Source organism: Bombus flavifrons, chromosome 5, assembly GCF_040668555.2.
Source record: "Bombus flavifrons isolate JBK064 chromosome 5, iyBomFlav1_principal, whole genome shotgun sequence".
Taxonomy (NCBI): Eukaryota; Metazoa; Arthropoda; class Insecta; order Hymenoptera; family Apidae; genus Bombus; species Bombus flavifrons.
In genome coordinates this window covers 6046319-6070808 of record NC_138446.1, presented here as the reverse complement: position 1 = coordinate 6070808, position 24490 = coordinate 6046319, and the positions used below count along the sequence as shown (strand labels likewise).

Genomic DNA, 24490 nt, shown 5'->3' with positions numbered 1-24490 from the left:
AAAATGCTTTTGATATTCTATATATTTTATTGAATTGAGAAGGTTGGGACATTTTTGACAATTTATGTATTCGATGAGATTGGAAGAGGATTATTTATTTCGAACTTTTGGTAAATAAGGTGTTAAAATCGGACGGATAATATTCCTAGTTGATTTTCCATTGATGTGTTTTCATCTCCTTAGGTTCGGTTTATATGCCGATATTGACAGTGAACAAAATCCCTAAGAATTGAATTCGAATAGAATATTAAAAAGGTGGGTTATTTAGTAGGTTTGTCATTAAAGGTTTTGATTATTCCTACTTGTGGCTGCAATAAATGACACTTGTTGAACCTTGCGTATTCATGTGAAATTTCTATCTTCATGTTTCTAATAATTTTGTGAATGTTGTTACCATAGCATAATGAAATCATTAAATTAGGAACGCAAGTGTCACGATGCTGAGTAGATAGGTGAAAATGTATTTTCATTTGGAATAAATAGCATCGAAAAATTTTTCTCGGAAAAAATATGCATTTTCTCAAGTATCACCGCTAAATAATTGCAATTTAATTAAGTATGGAAATAATCATAAGTATGGCAATTGCCAAGGTTCTCATCTTCGTTACTCTTCTCACTCATCCGTTTCCTTTAAAAAAAAAAAACATAATTTCTATAAAATTTCTTACAAGAAGTAATTACCAACCGTGACAATGTGGAAGAATTCTTCAAGAAAAAAATGTGGAAAACAAAGACACGAATAGCTCGAATGCGGTTTGCGTTACGGGTTAAACTATTTGAAAAGACTTCAAATTCATAATTACCATTTATGAAGCAAATTGTAAATTAATGGTAAATAGAAACTCATGTATTGAATAATACATAAGTGATTCTAACACAGTTTACGTTACCGTTTCTGTATAATTTTAATGTAGGAATTTATATTTATATAAATCGTTGTATTGTTAATTTGAAGAAATGTCGAATCTGCAAATCAAAAGCTTTGGAGATGTCTCGGAAGAACGTCACGTATTCAATCCTTTCACGAATTTTTATCACTCAGAACTCACTAAAAGAATATAAGATCTGTGCATTATCAATTTATTTAAAACTTAAATAAATTGATAAAAACTAAAACGCATAGTCGAGCTAATAACTAATAATATACTATAATAAATAATCAGAACATGGAATTCCTAAAATTATTTAACGTAAATTAGCGAACATTCCACAATCCACTCGCCAAATATCCGATGGAATAAAATTATCGTAGCAACGACTCATCGATGAGGCGGAATTAAGTGAAATCTCGAAAATATTTAACGAACGTTAATTTGCCGCCTAATAAATGTTCGGCTCCTGCTTAATCCCTGAACAAAAGGACTGGTCCGTTATTTTGTCGAGCCACGTTAAATACCGAAATAAACGATAATCCTAGTCTGGACCTATGACAACGAGGGTGAGGGTATGCGAGTATTGATTTTAGCAGGGGTTCCGCTCTCTCCAGCAACCACCGAAATTCTCCACCCCTGTTCAGATGGGACCAGCGGCGACGATGTCGCATCGAGGACATTCGTCACCAGTCGGGTCGATTTTAAGGCAAGTCGTGCAACATCCGTCAAAGAAATGCCGCTGACACGAATGGTAATCGAATTCGAGACGCAGCCGGAGTATTTGTATTTATGGACGTGAGAGGTAATACTCCCGAGAAATTCCACCCTCAATTTATAGAAATCCATATCTTTGAAACTGTAAAATATCTGCGATACGCATGGAAATTCTATGCGAATGTCGTCGATTTCATTCGAGTGTTTACAGCGGCGAATGTTTCAGGAACGGTTCTGGAAAATTTGTTGCCAGTCGTCACGACAGCCACAGGTTTCTATATTGGATAAAGATGTCTTATTATAGGTACGTTGTATCCAATGTACGATATTAAACGTACAATACAAAATTATTGCAATTTAAGAAAGAATGAGACGACTTATAGTTTACAAATTATTGCAATAATATTTAATCAATTTTCGTCGAAAGTGAATAACTAGCAATAAATGCCAGTATCTGTTAAATAACGAAGAAAGTTTGTGTCACGTTAATCGATAGAGATGAACGTAGAAACGGCACGACGAACTTACTTGATTATCAGAATGTTTTAGACAAATAATTAAATGTTTGGTGTAATTAAATTTAATGAATAAAATAAAGTTTACAATTTAGGACAAGAGTGGACGAAATAATAACTTATGCTATCTTACATAATCACGTACGTAATATTCTTATATCTGCTTTCAAATCTCAAGCAGAAAGGTTCACAGAGCTCTTCACCCAACGATATTTTCATATTTATTTCATTTTCGCGTTTCTCTAAACACACTCACACGTCTAAAACTGCAGAATTCCAATTACTCTGTCTCCCTCGCCAAACTTCGTATTTCCAAGAATAAGCAAGATAAACACAAATAGAATTAACGAAACCGTTTCCACGAAAAGTCAGGTGATCATTACAGTCACGAAGTAGCATCAAGTAGTACCACATAGTAGTAGCGATTGCCAGAAAGCATCGCGGTCCGCGATCGACGATCATCCAGATCACGAGGCGACGGTTGATCGACGTGCTCACGGAATCGTGCCAGCGATATAAAGATCTTTCGCATTCTTCCTGCTTTGCTATTTTTATCGTTCGCGCCATGATCCATCGAGACTTTGTTTCAACAATTCAACCGCGTTCGCCGCTCCGCGACTTGGCACGTACAAAAGAAAAATTGCCAAGTGGCGCCCCACAACGCATTTTCGAGGGGAACCTCGCTGGAATTTTGCATTATTGTCCCAGCAGTTCGGTTGACCCCGACATTTGGCAAACGCCACGCGGCGTGTAATCGTGTACCCGGCAATGTCCGACGTCGTCATCCATTGCGTCCACCCGGGAGAATTCATTGCGTCCGTAATAAGAAAAAAGATCGCGTCGCCTCGAGCACGGCAAAGCACTTCCTTCGGCTTCAACACACCGCGTTGTAATCGCGTTCGGATGGCCTTCCGTGTTTCAGGACGAAGCGCGCCGAGAACGCCGCCTGTTTTGTGCCCGCATTAACGGTACGTGCTGTTTGGTAGATTCTTTTTGTCCGGTGTTTTATTGATTTTATGGGCCACCGTTAATTTAAGGGTGACCACTTTTTACAGCTCTTTTTCCGTGCATGTCGGTAAGTTTGCAAGTGAAAAAAGGAAGGCAGACATGTTTCATTAACTTTTATGGTGGGGTGTCACATATTGTGTATGAAAGATAAGTCGGTGAAATAAAATGTAGTCTTTTATACTGTGACTTTTTAGATAATAACTGATTTCTTAATTTTTCTATGTACAGGGATTCGATTCTATTTAATCCTTTGTTTCATAATATTTATATCTTATCTATAAGTTTCACTTTGATTTCGAGTTTACGTAGTTTAATCATTTATCATCTTTCAAGATATATCGATTATTTTAAGTTACTCGGTATTTCTTAATCCTTTATACATAATATATACAGTCTGTAATATAGTGATATATTGTGCAGCCTGTGACGTAGTAACTAAATTTTGTAAATCGAGCGAAGAAAATCAAACACAGCGTAGAGGAAGTAATTTCAATTCGATACTCTCAGATTTCGTTAATTGTTCTCTCAACTTCAATATTTTTAGATATCTTGAAATTGTAGATAAGATATTTTGACTGAGGGGGCAACATAGACCTCGCGCGTAATTCAACAGAAAGAAAAATTTGCTTATATTATAAAGTACATAAAACATTTATTTTTATCGTATCATCTGTAAGTGTACAAAATATAAACTTCACCTATATTCGATGCAACTCTCCAAAAATAAAGTTCGTATCACGTAGCGAACTCAAGGAGATCGTGCGTGCTTCATCGACAGAAAAGCACCTCTGGTGGAACGGTCGTAAAGTTGGCCCGAATCGGCGGAACGCTTTTGCATGGCCTCACACGTTCCACGGCAATCCCGATCGGATTAGACGCACCGTTGGCGAGCGCAATGTGTCTCGCATATTTCCGTCACGCTCGGCCGATCCTGTGCCTCTGTGGCGCCAGCCGGTGTTCTCCGTCTTCCTCTGTTCTTCTTGTCCATTTGAACCATTCCCTCAGCCCTTTCCGTCTTTTTGTCGCCCTGCCCCGGTGGTAGGATCTGGTTCGATAACAATTTTTTCGATTAAGCAAGAAAAAGGATACAAAAGTTGAATCCGCTGATAACGAACCATGGGAATTCAAACGAACCGCCGCACCACTCTTCTGTTGTTAATTCTCCGATAACGAACTCGGTCGAAATACGTGGCCAATGAAAATTTTATTACGCAGTGTTACGCTATACTGAAAGATTACTTCCACTATTGGTTTGTTCGGGAAAATTGGTCATCGTTGAAGAGAGTGCAATGATTGAAATGTGACGGCACTCGACACAGTACAAATACCACCACTTGACACAAACTAGTACCGGACGACGGCAGCGCAGTGGTTAGCGCCTTAGGTTACGAACGTCCGGGATCCGAGTTTCAAATCCCAGCGACGGTAGTCCGATTTTTCTTCATGGTTATCAATACTCCTACTTACTGAGATATGGAGAACCGCCGGATGAAAATGCCATCTGTAAAGAGAAGAAGAGGTGGTCTGCTTTCCCTTATATGCTTTAAGGGATTTTATCATTTGATTGGTTGATTGTCGCTCGGTTACAGCCAGCAGCTACAATTATCACGGACAACACTTACATCTCAGAAATACAGTGACAGACAGAAGGAAGTATAAAATACAGTAAAATTTTAAGTAAAATTTATATTAAACATTTACTCTGCATTAAATACTTGCCTATTCTATACATAATATGTCCTATAATTACATTATAATTATATTGTAAATTCATTTCTTTTGTCAATTGTAATTCGGTTTTGTCGAATTATTATTATATATAGTGTTTCTCCGTTTTACTTTAAAAAATTTGTTTAGCCGTCACTATACAGTGTCTCTTATATAATGTATTCCACAATAATATGGTGAAAAAATTGTGGTAGTAGTTATATCAAGTACTAAATGTAGCACGTTAGATAAATTTAACACTCATCGACTACTAGAATATAAAGACTGCATCAAAGAAATCAGAATGAAAGGTATATGAAGAAGTTTGTGATCGAGTGAATATAAAGTTCCTCAGCATTGCTTGAAAATGCGAGGGAAAGTTTGGCGCAAGTGCGCTGCATGGTTTTGTGTAGTGCGTGTGAGATGGGGTAATTTGTCTGGCTGGAATATTCTTGATGGTCTAGAAGTTGAGAAAATATGGCTTTTACAGTGGTTGTTTGGTACCTGGGGAGACGTTGCACGCGGTGACGGTAGCTTCTTTAAGGATGAATTATAGTAGCTTTTTACTTGCTTGCAGGTTATTGGATTTTTTACACCTTGTCTAATATCGATTTTCTAGGTTATTTCATGATGATATAAGTAATTTTCGTGAGAATCTTATGAACCAAAATCGATTTCTCGAAAGTTTATTTAAAGTTACACTGGCATCCGATATTCGATATTCTTTGTTTATTTCACAATTTTATATTAATATCTTCGTTTATATTTCTACTACTTTATTTGTATACAGGATATCTCTACTAATTTAGAAATTAGTCTATCCATACAGTTATCTCGTGAACATCACTTTATTTTTATTCTGATAAGAGGCATAAATTTTGTCTAAGCAGGTGTGTTTTTGAAATTTCAAGATGATCTTTGATTTAAGTAGCGTTCAGTTATACATTATACATTTTATAATAAATATTGTTTTAATTAACATTTCATCTTCAAAATTCTGTATACTTATCGAATATTCTTTCCTACGTTTTTCCCTTTCCACTCCACATTTCTGTCAAATCAAAATCTTCTAATATTTCAGTACTCCAAATCTTCTAATATTTCAGTACTCCAAATCTTCTAATAAAGAACGTTCATCAAATATTAATCTAACAGGAACCTAATACGCTACTTACTAATCACATATGTGCATACGTATGTATATACATCAACTGTTTTATTTCATTGTCTAATTGATAACTAGCCTGTAAAAGTTACAGATATGCCAAGTACAATGCTGGTCAGAAAAGTCCAAACAAGAACATCCAAACGTAAAATTACTTTCGTCGTCGAAGCTGGAGACAAAGGGGTCCCCGTGGATTCTCCCGTTTCCAGGTTCCATTGGAGTCATCTTGAAAAGCAGCCGCTACATTGTATCGAAACATTCCATACCGCTAGCGGAAGGGCAAAAAACGAAAGACACTCAGCATCCTGGGTACCATACGTCTACGTGAGGCAATTTGATCCTACGTTTTTGTGGAAGCACGAGCGTTCCAGGTAATGAGTGACGCTTCGCTTTTTCCAACAGTCGGCCACTTTTTTCCCTTTTTCTTTCTCTCTTTAAGAAGCACCGTTATGATTCTACACGGGGACTGAGAGTACCGGTATTCACGAAATGACCGTGCTCGATTTCGTCGCTGAACATCACGGAGGGATCGAGAGTCGTCGCGAACCAACAACACGATAACGCTTCTCCCGATCGACTTTGAATAAATGGCTATACAGCTCACCATTAAGGTGATTTATTTCCATGGAGAATGAATAATAATCGTTAACTGCTATAAAGTCAATCAACGATAATACATGATATGTACATATTGATTCATAGTAACTATCTTACAGGGTAGGCTATTTTATATGATACCCGGTTTGTTAAAATCGGGGACTATAACTGTCGTAACCCAAATTTGTACAGTATAAGAATCCATATCTTAGCTTAAATGATTTTAGTGAGATTTTTTCGTTGTAAATGACTGCTATATTTTTGGTTCCTGGATAGAATATCCTATCTACTATCTTGAAATATCAGAGAAGATTGAAATTCCTTCCTGCGTTGTCATTGTCTTTTTTCATTCAATTAAAAGTATTTGATCACTAGTTCGTAAGAGCTTCCGTAATTTAACTTTTCTTAAGAGGTAAAAGCACGGAGAATTTTAAATATTTCAATGTATCCTGAAGAATAACAAGGAAAACGCTTTGATTTTTAAGGCTATGATGAATCACACCGTAGAACAGGTATGTACGTTTTTCGAGGAAAAAATTTCGGGCATATATTATAGTAACTGTATCATAGCATATTTAGTAACTGGAATATTTTGAGAGCGTATTAACATTTTTGAGCAATTTTCATATGAATATACATATCGTGATCTACATCTATGATACCTGTGATATTGTACGACTATTTAGAACGGAAATAACAGCGACTAAATGATCTAAATTGAAATATAAAAAGTTATATCGATACGAAGAATATCAATTTTGAAGTATTATTAAGTTTTGAGTCCATTTTACAAAAACGAGTATTTCAGGTACTACTAATTGAAACTTTTTATTAAAAATCCTACTTCGGGTAGATTAATCGTAATTTTCATTTTGATACGCTTCTAAAACATATTTAAAGTTTACATTTAATTCGGAAGTCTTTCTATTTCATCAATCTTTTTTTCAAATCGCTCAAATTATCACTAAGAAGAGTCACTCTCCTCAACAAAGGAAATTTTAAGGAAAATATCTCCACGTACGGTCTCCTCTAGAAAAACTGTTCGATCACGTTTATCAGAACGAGATTAGCTATCGATCTATACAAATCGGATCTCCATTACAAGACCTTGATAGAAAAAGGAGGAATTCCATAGAATGTAATGTCAGGGTTCCGTGAATTGGACGATCTCTCTCGATGTCCTAGTGAAGGCCGAAGTCGAAACGTCGATTGTCGATTGTCGATCGTCACGGTCGAGGAGTCTCTTTCCTCCAATTCCGTTTTTGTCGTTCGGTGCCGTTCGTTTACGGACGAACAGGTGTTGGACGAATGATACCGAAACGTTACGTGCACCGGATAACGTCACGGAAGATTTAGTTACAGCGACTGGTTTTACGGCTGCCGATTGCACGTTGTTCAGCCCTCGAGGACTTTGGCATTTATACCCTACGAATTGTCGGCCGTTTAAATGTTCGCCTCTATAATTTAATCTCGATGTCGAACGAGAGGTTTCGACTGCATCTTCTTCAAGAAATTGCTCGCGAGCCATTCGATCGATGAACCATCTACATTCTATAGTCGATTAACAGTTTATCTTCTATCTTCTGTAGTCGTGTATTCCGTAGTTTTCGAGTTTCTGGGACATCCCATTTAATTTGCTTGTTGGCTTGATTCTGGATCAGGATCTGTCTGATCCGAACTAGAAACGAGTCGTAAAGCTGAAAAATGATATGAGCGTATTTAGGTTCTTTTGAATCTTAATAATTTCATTTGAGCGGTATTTATATTTATTTCCCACAAAAAGTTGAAAGTAGATATCTTGTGCATCCGATACGAAAAATGCAAGGATTTTTGGCGATAACGGTATTCTATAAATATTATAAATATTCTATAAATATTATAAATGTTATTATAAACACTGACAGGAAGTAAAAAATTCGTTTTTTATTCCCCAAAATTTGTCGATAATCCTAGACTGTTCTTCGTAAAACAAGACCAACTTCCCTTCTTCTCCATCTGCTCCACGATACGTATAACTTTGTCACAGTCAGTTCCAAAGTTTACTGCTTATCGTTACTTTCAAATCATCCTACCCCGAAGCATAATTCTCCGTACAACAGCGTTTCGAGAATAACTCTGACATAGCCTACCGCAAGATAGGCTAAACCGCAGGACATTAATAAAGATTACCCTATCTCTTCGCTTCCTATCTAATACTATTGGGTCCGAAGAATCGGCCATAAGAGCTCATGCCTCGTCATCTGCGACAAAATGAAATTAGTCACGTCAGGGAAAACACGGCCACGTTCCAATGGGCCAGCATCCTCCCGCAGCCTTCGAGGAACAAAATCACAGCAAAAAATCCCTCGTACCGGTTGAATCACCCACGTAGAGCCTGCATATTCGGATGATTCACGAAACCAGAGATCGGAGAGAAGGGATCATGGATCGAGGAAAAATTGGTTTTACCGACCGTTGTGTGTCCTCGTGTAGTTAGACCTGGTCGAGTTTCCGATAACGTAACGACATCGCGATGCGCGACGCGTTCTAGGGCGGTACCGATGGGTCGCCATTAAACAGGCAAGGACCTCGCGGCGGTGCTCCAGCAGGAAGAAAAAGGAAGGACGTAAGGACAGGTCTGCCGCGATTATAATAAAATCGCAGTTTGTTCCTGGTCGGGGCCTGCGTGTTCCCACAGGGCCCACTACTGGCACAGTCCACCTACCGTATCCGCCACGGTAACTCGTTGTACACTTTGCATATGCGCCGTTTCGGTCAACGGACTCGTGCAAGTGAATCGAGCGCGGAAGGTGGTCGATCCAAATGCCCGGATACGGTTTCGAGGCCCCTAGGCCATTCGATTCTCCGTCTCCCGAGTATTTCTCTGGTGTTCTTCCGTTTCTTCGTGTTTCTGTTGGCTGGGGTGGTCGAACGAGCGTTTAGATTTCAATGGTTTGTTCGCGAGCTTTGATAGAAAATGAGGAAATTCGTTTTTGTACGATGTGATGGTTTATATCGAAATTATGATGAAACTTTTAATTTCTGGTTATGTTTAAATCTCTCAGGTCAGTTTATCAAGATTTTGTAGGATATATTCATCTTTTTCTCCAGTTTCATCTACAACATCGACCGTTTAAGTCATTTACCGATGGTGTCTTGCTTATTTCATTTTTTTTTATGTTAAATTTTTTATATTATTTCGTATTTTATTTATATGCTCATATTTATGATATTATCTTTGCTACAGATCTTTGTTATTGGACTTCTCATGCTTATGAAAGGAGTTTTATATCTTGGAATATCAAAATAATTATACTTTATGTTTGACGATAATTTAAGTATCGCAAGTAATATTTATCTTCTTAGAATAAGATGATACGATCTTCATGCAAATTTCTGTAACAATCGTTTAAAAATTTAATATGCCCTCTTCATTGATGTTATATTTATGATGGCAATTTTTAGAGCTTAAGACCATCGAAGTAGATATGCAGTAAGTATGAATAGTTCGTCGATGCTAATTTCGGATTCTTGAGGTGTTTGTGATGCACTGCTCACGTACAGGAAGAACTTGTTCTCTTGGCTGATCATATATGCGATGCAAGATCATAACGACAGATTCTAATTAAGGAAAAACCAGTCCGCTAATCCAGGAACCCATTACACTCGGCCTTGTGCTAGTATATATGCATGTACTTACTTCGATCTCGAAGACGAAGTTACGATGCGTTTAGAAGGATCAAGCTTCAGAAACTTTAATTGCTCTTCAGATCTTTTCTGAACGAACAGTTCAGTAGCAAGGAGGACAATCTTGCCAGAAGAAATTAAGTTTCATTCAACGTATCAAGTGCAATTCATTCTCCTGTTCTCTTTCTGCGACATTCATTTAACAAAAGTACATTATAAATGAGAAGGGCGGGAGCTCTAACGTTTTCTACGATATTTACATTTTTGTATTATCGTATAGATCGTCTAAAGATATACGAGGCAGTATTCGATAAAGATGATTTCAAAATGGAACTTTAGAATAAATTTAGAGTGTATTCTAAAGTAAAAAATGTATCGTTACGTTTTCATTGATATTAAAAGTTCTTCACTTCCTTTGAATCGGAAACATTTCTTCCAATCGATATTTTACTTAAATAATCTTCTATCGTAGGAAGTAAAAAGTTTTGTCTATGTAGTATCGTAGGGGCCTGGGGGATGTCGTGCGAATTATAAACAAAAAATATAAGGTTAAGACAAAAGACAAGGGGTTGCTAAGGGAGATAAACGAATTAACAGGAGTATGAGTTGAGAAGCCAGACAGTGCGGATTGCGTTGTCGAGATAGAGTCGTTAGCGTTGTTGAGAGAGAGCTGAATCTGTGGTGACGAGAGTTGTTAATTAATTATTTAGTTGTCTTAATTATAATACGTTGTTGTGATTAGTTCATGTTAAATAACCATCGTTTCCTGTTTAATTGACATCTGTTTAATCCATTTATTATAAATAAACTAATCATAATAATTTACGATACTACACTATTGTCTTTTATCTCATATCTGTTAAACTTCTAACAATGTAAAAGATAATTATCACAGTAGAGCTAGTGGAAAAACGTCCACAAAACAAGAATAACGACCAATCGAAAAACGTAGATAGAGTCGAGAATCTTTCTAAATCCTCTGACTCGTATCTCGGAAAGCAATCAGTTCAAAAGAAGTGTCTTTCTAAAGACGTTCGGTATTTGAGTGTACTGGACCAAAACGAGGTTTGTTAATTCGCCAGGCTGTTCTCTGGCAGAGTTTCGAGTAATTCAGGTTATCTCACGATAGTCGATGGCACTTTGAGAAAAGCCATTCATACGGAATTCCTATTAGATTCGAACTAATCGATTTCGCTCGTCATCCAATTCGAACAAGAGGAAACGGATGAAAGAATTATTGGTTTTCTGATTCTTGAAAAATCGATGCTCGTTCTGCTCCAAGAACGTTTCGAGGGAGAGAGAGAAACCATTTGTTTCGGCATCAAATTTTATCGTCTGACAGTTATAATGAATTCCAACGAGATTTATCGTTCCGTGGATAGTGACCGTTAAACGCGAGCGCAAAAATATGCGAATGTTAATGTTTCCACGCGTCGGGAGAGACGCAGTATTTCGTAACATTTTTCAACCGGCAAACCGGTGCCACCTCGATCAACCTTTACGAGTGGTTGAATAACGTTAAGAGTAAAATATATCGCGTGCGTATAGAATACATTTCCGGTATGCTGGTCCATCGGGTGAAATGTCACGCATCACGTGGTCTAGAATCGCGGAGGGCGTCCGTAAATCTCGCTGTAAGCGATACATTCACGCGAGAATGTTCACTGTCATAAAACCAGACGATACTTGAAACTATTAATCATATTAGCTTTAAAAAACTTCGTAGTATTATGAATTATAAAAGAACACACACATGTGGTGATGATAAATTGTGAACTTCACGCTTGAACTTCGCCAAGATGTATATGTATGTAAGTATCTTTGCTTAATCCTTTCCGAAAGAACATATTCAACGGAGCTCCAAGCTTTGTCACTTTGGTGAAATATATTTTCTATATGTCAGAAGATATATACATAGTAAATTTCGTTTCTCACAAAGCAGCCACAGTGTTAATTTAATATTTTCAATCACTAATTAAGAACAGAAATAACGAAAATATAAATCTAAATTCTATATTCATTAAACATATCACTGACATTTATTCAAAAAACACGTCATTGATGTAAAATACGTTGAAATTGAATCGTTTCGTAGGTTTCGTAAAAGACAAAAAACGCGCGTGCTCTCAGTTGCTTCGATTAACATGGAAAACGCGTGAGCGTGCTTTCGCCCATTTTTAAGCATTCCTTGGTTAACCCGACCCATCCGTTAGGATAATGATTTCAAAACGGACATAATGACATTCCGGTCGTGCCGACTTTTACTGACAATAGATCCTCCGGAGAACAGTAACGGCCCTAAAGTACCTTGAGCACGTACGATTCACAGTTCACCGTTTCGTGTTCTCCTCGTGTGCCCATTCCCCTTTATCGTCGATTAATCGGCTTGAATGATCGATACAATAGATATGGAAAAAAGGGCCAAATGAACAGATGTAGAAGAAGTTAACTAGAATAATACGCATGTGTGGCCTGCAAATGAATTTCCTTAGGATCTTTTGAGGATCAACTTGATTGCTTCTCTGACCACTCTGCTTGATTAACCCTCTGACCATGGTAGGATTGGTAGTGTACTGTCATTATATGGAACAGTTAACATACGAATCTGCACTTTGTTGTAAACAGAGCACAGCGATATGCAATTCGCTTATCTTTTATTCGTATTATTTAAAAATTGGTAAGTTGGTAGTGAAATTAAAGAACCACTCGTCGATTTTTATACCGTTTTTATTGCCTAAACAGTGACTGCATAATAATTAAATTGGGCTTATTTTAGAAAGCGAAGTGTTTCATTTTTGCTTCGCTAATTTTAAGCTAATTTTTGTTGTACACTACGAGAAAAGGTAAGAACGCGAAAGCGGACTTCTTCTTAAAAATTTGATAATGTCAAATGGCTCTGCGGATTTTGGCAAATTCTTTTCGCAACTCAAATCACCATGAATATGCTTAATTCATGTATTCAGCATGTGCGTAGTAGAGACCTTTTAAGAGATTCGTATACCTATTAAGATAACCATCAAGAAAAGGAACAAAAATGTAAAGAGAGGTTTTAGAACAGAGATTTCAACGACTGATAACTCAAATGCGATAATTATGAATGAATTAAGATAAAACCGGTTAATGTTATCATTTTACTGAATTAGTTATTTATATATATAAATTTTAAATATCTATGCATAGCTATAACTGAGTCAATAAACCGATAATTTTTAGCAGAGAACGTTCGAACATTTCGTCTGAATATATATAGGGATAATATATATATATATATCTACATCGAATTCAAATGAAGTGAACGAACGTTTTCTGCTTAAAATTGTCGGTTTATTAACTCAGTTATAGGTACATATAAATATTTAAAATTTACGAGTTAATATATTAACTTCAAATTCAGCTACGATTTAATCGATCAGACAAGATATTAAATGCAACTATCTTTCGTTCAACGCAAAAACAGGTTTATTCCATGCATACACATAAATTCCACCAATCATTGGGATCTAAAATACATGCATGCATATTTCATACTCCTGAAAAGGAATTTCATCTTTACATTTCTAGTACACGATAAGCACGTATCTATTAACTAATTGAATCATTTGACGATAATTATTCTACTATTTAAAAGCCATAAAATGTTCCCGTAAAATATGTACATACATATAATCACTTATGATTCGACAGATTGACGTTGTAACATCTTCTGAAAACAGTTTCTCGATGGGGTGAAACGAATATATTCCTGGGAATTAACCTCTTGGCTCGTCGAAGAGAGGAAAATCGTACGGTAAAAGGCGTAGCACGCATACAAATGAAGAATAAATTAACGGGAATTGAACGAATAAATATGAAACTTGTGGAACGACGTCAGCGTAATTTCCAGCCGGTTCATACCGTGTAATGCAAACAGTTCGACGTAACGTTACTTTGATCTCGCGCGAGATGTTTGCTTTGAATAAGTAATTAAACGATGGACGATCGTTGACCGATAAATTGTTCATTACGACGGATTGCCTGGGACAGTGATGGTGCCACATTACTCGTTAAAAGTCAGCCGAAGGTTCATTAACACGCTTCCTCCGGTGACATTTTATCGAAGTGACTCGGTTGGAAATGGAATTTCCGCGGTCGAGGTGGCCGTTGATGCAATCTCTGTCTGCCACAAATCTAATCGGATGTACCGGAACCGTCGCTCGATAAACTTTAATTTAGATTTGTCTTTCTCGGAGATCGGTGTCGCGTCATGTGACCCCTGATGACATTCAATTCGGAGAACATTCTATCTTCTATGGATGGAAGAAGCATTACAAGTCAACCGATTGTCGCTGAATGTTAGAAGATATTACGACATTATCGATTCGATATTGCAGTCCGATATTACAAACCACAGTTTTCCTGCATTCTTTCCATGTATTTCCGTATCTTCTCTATGTCTTTTTATCTATCCCCATGCATTTACTCTACCACAATATCTACCTATTTGTTCCGCGTTTTATGAACAGAAGCATGGGATACCCGTATCGTTTACTTCTGTTTCTATAAAATTTCAATAAGAATGCAAGTTTATACAAAGGTACGATAATTCCAAAATAACCTCATAATACTAATCTTTCTTCTTCGATAGAAGTATCAAATATCATTTAATTATATACAATTGCTTAGAAAAATCATCGTACATAAAATAAATACATCATTTACAGCCATTTTTTCCTTCTTTGATGTAGTTGTGTGATAAAATTTAGTCGGAATCTTTTGTACAAATGTACTGAAAGACAAATTGCCATGAAAAGTTTTTCTTTAGAAATGGTTCGAGAATTCCTATAGTCAAAGGAACAAAATATATCGTGTAATAGATAAGAAACATGATTACACATCGAATTTGCTAGTATGTTATGTATGGTGTAATTCTCCCAGTAGGCTAATTATTAAGATTTTCTAATCGCGAGAACGTGACATTGGCACAGAGCACGGAGCTGGCGCGTCGGTTAACGAGTCAGCGCCATTCCAAGTGTTAACACGTAGACCCACGCTGTTAACAATAGGCTAACTGTAACCACGAAGAAGGTTTCCACGATTCTTCGTGCTTTTCAGCCACGTATGTACTTACATACTCGAGCATACTTCACGACACGTCGCGTTTCTTCTCATTCCATTCCCTCACGAATCACCTGGTTTCTAGAAGATTTATTTTTTTTTGCTTATGTTCTTTGTTTCCTTTCCATGTTGTATTGATACAATATATTGTATTACAGTATGAAACGTATACATAATCGCAGACTGCGGATTTTTATGCGTCCGTAGGAAATTTAGAAGTTCGAAAATGCACACACTACGTAAATGAAATATCCAAAGTATAATATTTTATATGATCAAACTGCAGATTTCTATGCAAATTCATATTTTTCAGACTATATCTGTTTAATTAAAAAAATAGAAAATTGTTGTACTTATCAAGTACCATAGGAAGCACTATACTTTAGATATTTTATATATTTTTTTCATATTATGTGCATTCTCTGCAATTTTGTATTTTCAAATGATCTATAAATGCATAAAATCCCGCAATGTAATTACGATATTTAATAGACGAAACAAATTTCAGCCTTACTTCCATAAAAATATGAATTTCTATAAATATCCACACTCTAATATTCAGCATCCTTTCCTTCAATGAGATTTCAACAGAGCCTTTCTCAGAGAAAAGAATTCTCCTTCCTCCTGTCGCGGACGAACGAATCGAAACGAAGACGAAACTCAATGTCCATCGCGATCCATCCATCTTCGATCGGGTGTCTCAATCCACTGAGGTTTCTCTGGAGGTTTCATCTCACGGCTGTCAAAACTGCAGGGCAATAAGTCTCTGAAAATCACGGCAACCGTGGCGATCTCCAGCTTCCAGCCATTCGTCTTTCACTCACGGACCAGCCATGGTTGCCCGTGCTCATTGTGTGCAAATAACGACAAACCACTTGTTTCTTGGGTCGTGTCGCGGCGGTTCTATCGGCTCTCGTGGCGGATCGTGCCTCTCGTTAACAGTTCCTTCCGATTTCGTGCTTCTATTAAGCGGAACTCGCAAGAGGGACAACGCCGCGCGTCAGATCGCTCGTTCGGCTATCCCTTTTGTTGTCATCGATTTATTGCCGGGCAGTTGCCTCTTTCAATTTGTCTTTCGCACCGCGATTCGATGCATCGTCGAAGATAATGATGACGTTGTCAGACCAAACGATGATTCTTCGAGTTGTCTTTCCTCGCGATGAGGATTGTTATTATTTTTCGAGATAACAGTTTAATAAGAAGATCGAGCACTGCCAGTCAAAAGTTTCGAATCGCTTTCATAATCGTTGCTTGAGTTTGAATGATATCATAATTCTAATACCGTTGAATAACATTTTGTTCCTGTTTGTGTTTCTGGGAAATGTGACCGCTAGTTGCCAAATGTTGCTTCAGTGTGAATAAAGTGTTTGTACAAGTTGCTCTTTGTTGGAAATATTTTCGAATACACAACAACAAGAGGCGACAAAGAGTTGCTCGATTGCAGCTTCAGTGGAGACAAACTTTTATAATCAGAAAATTAAAGGCCAGTGTCTTCATCGATAAGTAAATAAATAATGAGGAGAAATTTTTCTCAAATAATGATTAAGACGTTAAAAAAAAAGAGCGATATATGTAAATAATGATTAAGTTGTTAAAATCCCCGATATTTCATTCGATATTCCAGTGAACGATTTATGCTGCATCTAAAATTAATCGCTGAGAAACCTTCGAACAGGTTACTCCATTCCCACACATCTTGCGAAACATGTAACATCATTTATTTTGAACGAGAATGATCAGTAAAAAGTAAGGAACATATCCTCCGAATAAGGATGTCCTGTCAGAGAAGTATCTGCTTCGTCCGAATAACTTAATCGATCCGAATTCCATTTTCTCACACGCGATTCTGCTGCAGAGAGCGGCTCTCAGGAGACCCAGAGCCGCGGTCTGTCGCTTCCGGTTTTGAGTTACCGGTGTAAAGCTTCGAAACCTGTCGCACTCGTTAACTCTTCGTGTCGTGAAACAGGTAGTCGATTCGCGAATAAAAACATCGAGAAATCAACCATCAAAGGAAGAAAAGGAATATGAAATCGAGAAAAACGGAGAGAAAGTGAATATCAGGAATGGACGATGGTAAGAATTCCCTTGAAACTCGACACGAGCCGCGTGGAAATAAATCGAAAAAGAAGAATCTGAAGAAATTGGTCAGAGACCAAATACCGAATGCCAAGGGCTTATTTAGCAATTCTTGAGAGGATAACAAGGTTCCATCGGAAAAAGTGAACGAACAATAAGAAACAAAGGAGAACCAGAATTATCATCAGGAAAGAAAAGAAGAAGAATTGGAAGAAATTTGTCGGAGACAAAATGCCGGATACCAACGAGTCATTCAGTAATTTTTTAAAACGAACGGAGGAGGACAAAATCGAGGGAAGATCGTTATTAGACAAAGAAGAACTTGGAAAAATTCCTCAGACACAAAAGATTTGTTTAAAAATTTTCGAGGGCGCAAACAGCATGATTCAGTCGGAATCATTCCAAACGAAGAAGAAGAAGAAGAAGATCAGAAACTAAATATCAAATATCACCAATTCACATAACAAATTTCAAGAGGAAAGTGATTCAATCGAAGAAAGCCAACGAATGACGCAGAGTAGGGCCAGAACGAGTAAGAATCATCACCCCAAGAAAAAGCTTCTGGACAGGGCCCTATACGTACTCGCAGGATCTTTGATCCACGGTGACGCGGTATAAATAGAAACCCGCTGCCTCTACAAGCCGAACCACTCTCCCTCTCTCCATCTTCCACCCTTTTCTTTGCTCATCTTTCTCCTCTTATTTCTCTTCTTCTTCTTCTTCTTCATCGTCCTCGTCCTCGGCGGTCGTTGTGGTCTTATTCATCTTTCCCCGCATCGTCTTCCACATTCCTCGCCTTTCTCTTGGTCTTCTGCTCTCTTCATCTTCCCCACCCTTTTACCAACTGCCTCTTTCTTCTTCATTTCCCACTTGTTCCTCCTGTTCTCCAGGTCCTTCGTCCACGTTGCTCGTCCTCTTCGCGCTTAGGGTTCTTCTTACGCGCGAGCGCAGCACCCGAGTCTCTCCCCGTCGACCGACTCGAGCTAACCTGTTATTTCAGGACTGCGAATCGCCGGCAGTTTTTGCGGGTCTCCCGCCCCACGGCACTATAAATATCGAAGTTCCTTTTGCCCGTGGCTTCTCGTCCGCGTCGCTCGCCCATCCGCCAACCGGGCCTTGCTTGCTCCTCGCGATATAGGATCGAGTATAGTCGATGGAAGCGACATTATGGGTTCCTGAAATTAGGCGTTGGGGTTTATTGTGCAGAGCTGAAAAGAAGTCCCCTGAGAGAATTACGGATCTATAATAACTTGTCGCTTGTGATCTATGGTCTCGTGTAGAACTTTCGGTTGAAATCGAAGCTCCCCCATTTCCTTTCATTGATACAATTGCCTTACATTGTAAAAGACTCTGCTACCTTTTGTTCCTAATTCTTTCCGCTTTTCTCTTTTCAGAACAGTTTGAGTCTCGTTCAAAACGTATGTATGATGATTGTACGATAATTCTCAACACATTTTCTGTTGGAATACATTAAAAAATATTTAATATAGCATACAGTTTGAGAAACGGGTTCTAAAAACAAGTAATTTCATAGAGAGGATATAAAGATAAATCTGTAACAAACTGTCGATAGGACAGACTTCTTAATGTGTCTAATTAAACCCTCCAATTCAAATATCATAGAAACATTCCTCATGCACCAGAAGACGTGCATCTCTGAACTGCGTCTGAATGCGACTATATCAATCGTTGTCGACGTTCAATATTTTAATTTATGATCTCGCATAATCGTTTCCACCTACTATGCGACTCCTTCTTTTCAGAAGAATGGTGAAGCTGCCTGTTCGTAGCATCTGTCACACGACGAACCTTTCACAATTAGACAGGATCGCCAGCGCCACGTACGTCTTCTTTCTCGGCTATAAACGCGCGGCAGCCCGATGAAAAGTCAGAAGCGACGCGCGGACCAAGCGCCTCCTCCTGTTCCTTTTCAAGTCCGGACCGTCTCGTCCGTGCGGTATTCCTAGAAGATTAGCTCAATTTGCCGTGAACAATCGCGTTTTGATAGGAGTTGGACGTCGTTGTCGGACCGTTCATCGAACTAAGGCGGCCGAGAAGTGGTCCTTTGAACAATGCTCGACTCTGTTCCTTAGGATGGTTACTGTTGATAGGTGTGACGACCAGTATAGGATTTTACAAAAAGGAATTGATTGTTGGTTTTATGGATGGATTGTCCAGCGTTGAGATGCGTTAAGAGGGATTGGCGAATTGATCGGTTATTACTGAGGAATTTTAGGGGTTGGTAGTATCTGCTGTTCGAAGCCTTAAGCTTTAGGCTGTATACAATGAATTGACGGATGGAGAAATTAACAACTAGAAAATGAACAGAAATAATTTGGCTTTTTTTTAAATACAAAGACATTTCACAGTTAATGGTATAATGGTTCGATGTGTTCACCATCCTTACCGATGATGGCAATTTTTGGCATTAGTGACTACGCGGCGAGACATGTATCTTTATGGTGTGACTATCAATAAGCGAAAGAAAATTTGCATAACGAGAAATTAGTGTCGCGCGTAACATCCTTTCGCGAAGAACAAATTCTTTTAGTTCCATTTTCGATAAGTATTTTTCTCGCTATTTCTAAATCTTTACAATCTCCTGATTTGCACGAAACATTCAAGCAACGATTCTTTATTATTATTATTAGTCTATTTATTTAATGCCGTGTCGATCTTACGTTCATTAGTGATAATTACCATTAAACGATATATAACACATTGCACACAATATATGATATAAATACATAGCGTATTATACATATTATACATAATATAATATATATCATACATAATATGTATTACACATATCATAGTATATAAATATTCTATACACAATATAACTAAATACATCGATACAGCAGTACACATGAAACATACTCGCACACACATAGCGAACTCAATTTATAATATTACAACTTATCGTACTATAGGTATCTTTGCGAAAGTATATGTATTTTTACATAATGTTTCATTAAGAGTTACATAAAACTCAGGTGAGACATTAGATTTGGTTCTATTTTGCAAAACATTTCTGTAACGTATATAATGCAATTACGATGATTGTGCGTTTTTGGATCATCTTCGATCAGTTAGTGCGAGTGTGTTACACTGTGCTCAATTTTCAGTTTCGTGGGTCATCTGATCTCTTCTATTGAAAAGTATATTACAAAAAAAAAGTGTATTCTGTTAAAAAGTATATTAGATCCAGGCAGATGTTTCAAAAGATCATTTTCTCTATTTCTTAATCATTGTTTCAAATCAATTTGAAAATCTTCAGAAAAAATAGTGATTTAAATAATTTTAATTTCAGTTTATGAACTTCTTCAATAATTTGTTGTATCAGTGGATGCTATATATCTTCAGCTTTAATATACAAAAGGAAAGGCTCCGAATCATCAGTTCTTTATTGAAGTGGCATTCCTCGAAATCGTGGTAACAGACGATCGAAGTAACCGTAGATCGGTTTTCCGTTGGTCATCGCGTTCGTGACCTCGCGGCGAAACACGATTGCCAATAATGAGCGTTGCAATTATTTTAATGTCGCGCTATAGGCTACATAAATATTGACTAAAACGACAATTATTCGCGGCGGTTTTGCCGGCTTGCTTGGAGCGGCGGAACAACGCAAAACGAGCAGTGGCAAGAGCACGGCTAACGGTCACGCCGTTGTATGTGCGTGGCTGATTAATAAATCCACTTAACGGGGATTTATTTAGTCAGATAAACATCGTGTGCACCGCTGCTTTATCGTAATTAAATTTATACGCTGGCTACTGATCGAGAAATTGTTCATTCTCTGAATCTTAATTAACAACGAGATGGTGCGTGTTCGTTGAAACAGAGTCATCCATGGGAAACGTTGCATTGCCAAACCACTGCACGACGATCGGCCAACGTTCGAAATATTTTGATAATTTTACCTTCGATTTACTTTCGATTGTTAAGCTTGAATGAAATTAAGAGAAATTAAATAGCAATAGAAATTGAATTTTTATGGGTATTAGTGGAAACGATACAGGAAACTTGGATGGTAAGTTCACATGGAATAAATTATATTTCAGATAAAATGTAATTATAGATTTTAATCTTGTAGCCATGTACGAAATCGCACGCAGGTTATATACATATATTCCAATATTATTCATCCATAGGAATACTGGCGCCGTAAATAGCTCGTAAAATAACCAGCCAGAGGATTAACAGAATTTATCGCTGATATAATGTTGGTATGAGAGTTTTATTATGCACGTAAAACCTGCAAAATATATAGAATTGGTTATTCTTTCCTTTTTTCTTATAATCTTTGACAAAAGTTGTTAGTGTATGTACTCAAACGTGACAAACATTTAAACTGTTGTCAATACTTTTGGGAAGTATCATGACTTCAAGTAACCCTGATATGTATTCCTATAGTCTTGCCAAAAAGATAAGTTTCGAAGACAACTTCATTTGCAAAGATACACGAAACTTGGATTACAGGTTTATATAGAACAACCTCTATTTCAAATAAAATATAAAAGAGGAAATTGTTGAGAACATTGTATCGTTAAATATATCGTTTACTCAAATGGAATCTCGCCTATGTTCGAAATATTCCATTTCAAATTTCATTCTGTGGATCATCGCCTTCCAGAAGTGAAGCTGTAGTTCGACGAGAAGGACACGATCCCGAGGATAGCCCCTTTTATCGGTGCACAAGAATTCGAGTTTGTCGCACGAGGAAAGCACGTCTTTCGTCATTGGTATTCCACGAGCACCTCTCTGAGTAGCTCTGATTCTAGACGTAATTCACGGAATTCTCGTTTCGGACAGACCAGGAATCCCTATATTCTGGCACGCGGGACGCATTCCCGATGAGCTCCAACCGTGTCGACGAAAATTTCGTGGAACGCGCGGTAGGATTTTCCGAACCCGCCCGCTTCGATCCCAAAAATCGAGTAGCGATACGAAAGGGAAATTTACTATGTTACGAACCCTTAAACAGAAACTGGAATTAGAAACCGGCCCGTTCTTCTCTAGAAGAAAATGTACGATAACTTATAGATCTACAAATAAAGAAACGGACAAAATGTTAAAGAAATAATATCTGTCATTTATAATAATAATATAATTATAATAATTAATACATAATTTATAACATTTATCCCTTAATTGTTGCGCTGAAATGGAAATATAATAATTCAGAGATATCTCAATGAAAAACTGAAATCTTATTTTATAGGTTACAATTAGAAAGCTTAATCTAAGTGTAGTTTCGTAAGATTCTGAGATATTTCAGGAGCTTACAGTAGCAATTGACTGTTAATAATTCCTCCATCTAAATATGACAAACATTAGCTACTCAATCATACATAGTAATCATTACTGATTTAATCTCAATGCATGCACACATACTCGAGTCCTTTTGTGAATCTAAGCAAACGACGCGTAATTCAACGTTTCATAATATTTTATATTAATACTTAGTTCCATGGCAGTGTCATTCAATTCATACATCAATTGTAACAATAAACATGGTTCAAGGATCGATCGGAGTATCGACATCGTTACCCTTAGCGCGTCTCGATCGTAGAGAATTTACAAGCCGGTTGACCGTCTTCATTCGGGGCGGCGCATGCCTCGTTAATCCAGCTGTACACACGCCGACTTGTAGGTATATTATCGTAGTAAATGGATCGGCGTACAAGACTCTCTTCTGGGTGAACTACCGTCACGTGACGGGGGATAAAATCGGATGATAGGCGGTGAGCTGTAGTCGGTATGCTTTTCCCATCGGCCTATCGACGATGTTATCTGCACTCTCTGACTATACACTAAGACAAAGAGACCTGATTAATCCCCAGTTTGACCCACGTGCCGGCCGGATGCGGCGTAACCGGGATGCAGGCTAACGGTTTCGACGATCCGCGCCGCTCAGAGAGCCACGACGAACACCGGGCGCCGCGCAACATTTCGATTCGGTTTGCTTGGAAGTTTCTCCGTCCGATCCAAGGAGAAATTGATACCTTGGAGAACGAGCCGAAGAATCGCATTAAGGAAGATTTACGCGAGTGCATATGGAGAAAAAACGAGTTTGAAATGTTGGTACAGTGACGGTAGGTTGTGGAAGAGGTCCAAATGATCATTTTCGTGGACGTACCTTGGCATTTTCAGACGAATTGAGATAAGTAATTGTGGTCAGTTTCTTGGTAACAGGAGGTAAAAGCTGTTTATAATTTCATCTTTTGGTCATTAACGTAGGGCTATAAAGATACTAATTGTAAAGAAAAATACAACCGATATAAATCATTAGTAGAATACTCATGTCTCACAGCTAGAATTTGAACGTATTCTATTCTAAGTTATGTATCGTTCCACTAATTGTACGTTTTGAAACTAAAAATATTTAATACTTAAAAAGTTGAAATCTTTTATATGTTTAACCGACGATGAAACGTTTAATGTCTGCCATAAATCAAATATATCTATACAGTCCTACTATTTTAACTCAAGTTTGTTTAAGCAATGCATATTAACGTCTAATATAATTATCCATTCGTACAAAAACGTCAATTTTATAGAACTAATCGATATATTACATTTTATCTTTAAACATTACATCGTTAAAACTATCTACACCTTAAATTTACAACCTGTAATAAATGAAATTACGACTGACATAAATTCACGAAAAACTCAAACTATCCTTTTTCTCTCAATTTCTCGAAATCTTCCGTAAGATAGCAAGATTTATTCTCGTTTCGACAAATTCCCGATTGTAAGTTAACGTTATTGGCATTTTAATGCGCGGTTCGAAGTTTACCGCCGGCTAGATAGATTTACATATCGTGCAGAACAACAACCGTTGGTTTTCCGCGTTGCGGAAGGCGCGAAGAAAGATTCGATTTGACGCGGCGTCAGCTGACAGGGTATTCTTACAGTCTTGAACACTGCAATTTTCTCTGCAACGCTTATTTAATATGGTCCATGAAAGTCTATTGAATAGCTGGACGGTTGTTGCGGTTTAAAAGCTAGACGCCACGGTTTAATTGAAGCAAATCATTAGAATCAGCTGGGATAAAGAGCGATCCAGA

At 37.6% G+C, this 24490-nt stretch overlaps 1 long non-coding RNA gene across 1 annotated transcript; it reads left to right on the top strand.

The window, feature by feature from the left end:
* The first annotated feature begins 2830 nt into the window (after positions 1-2830).
* On the top strand, positions 2831-6995 carry LOC138180066 (uncharacterized). The gene is made up of 3 exons (XR_011173192.1): positions 2831-3069; positions 6076-6352; positions 6421-6995. It is a non-coding gene; the product is annotated as an uncharacterized LOC138180066 (long non-coding RNA).
* The last annotated feature ends 17495 nt before the right edge of the window (positions 6996-24490 follow it).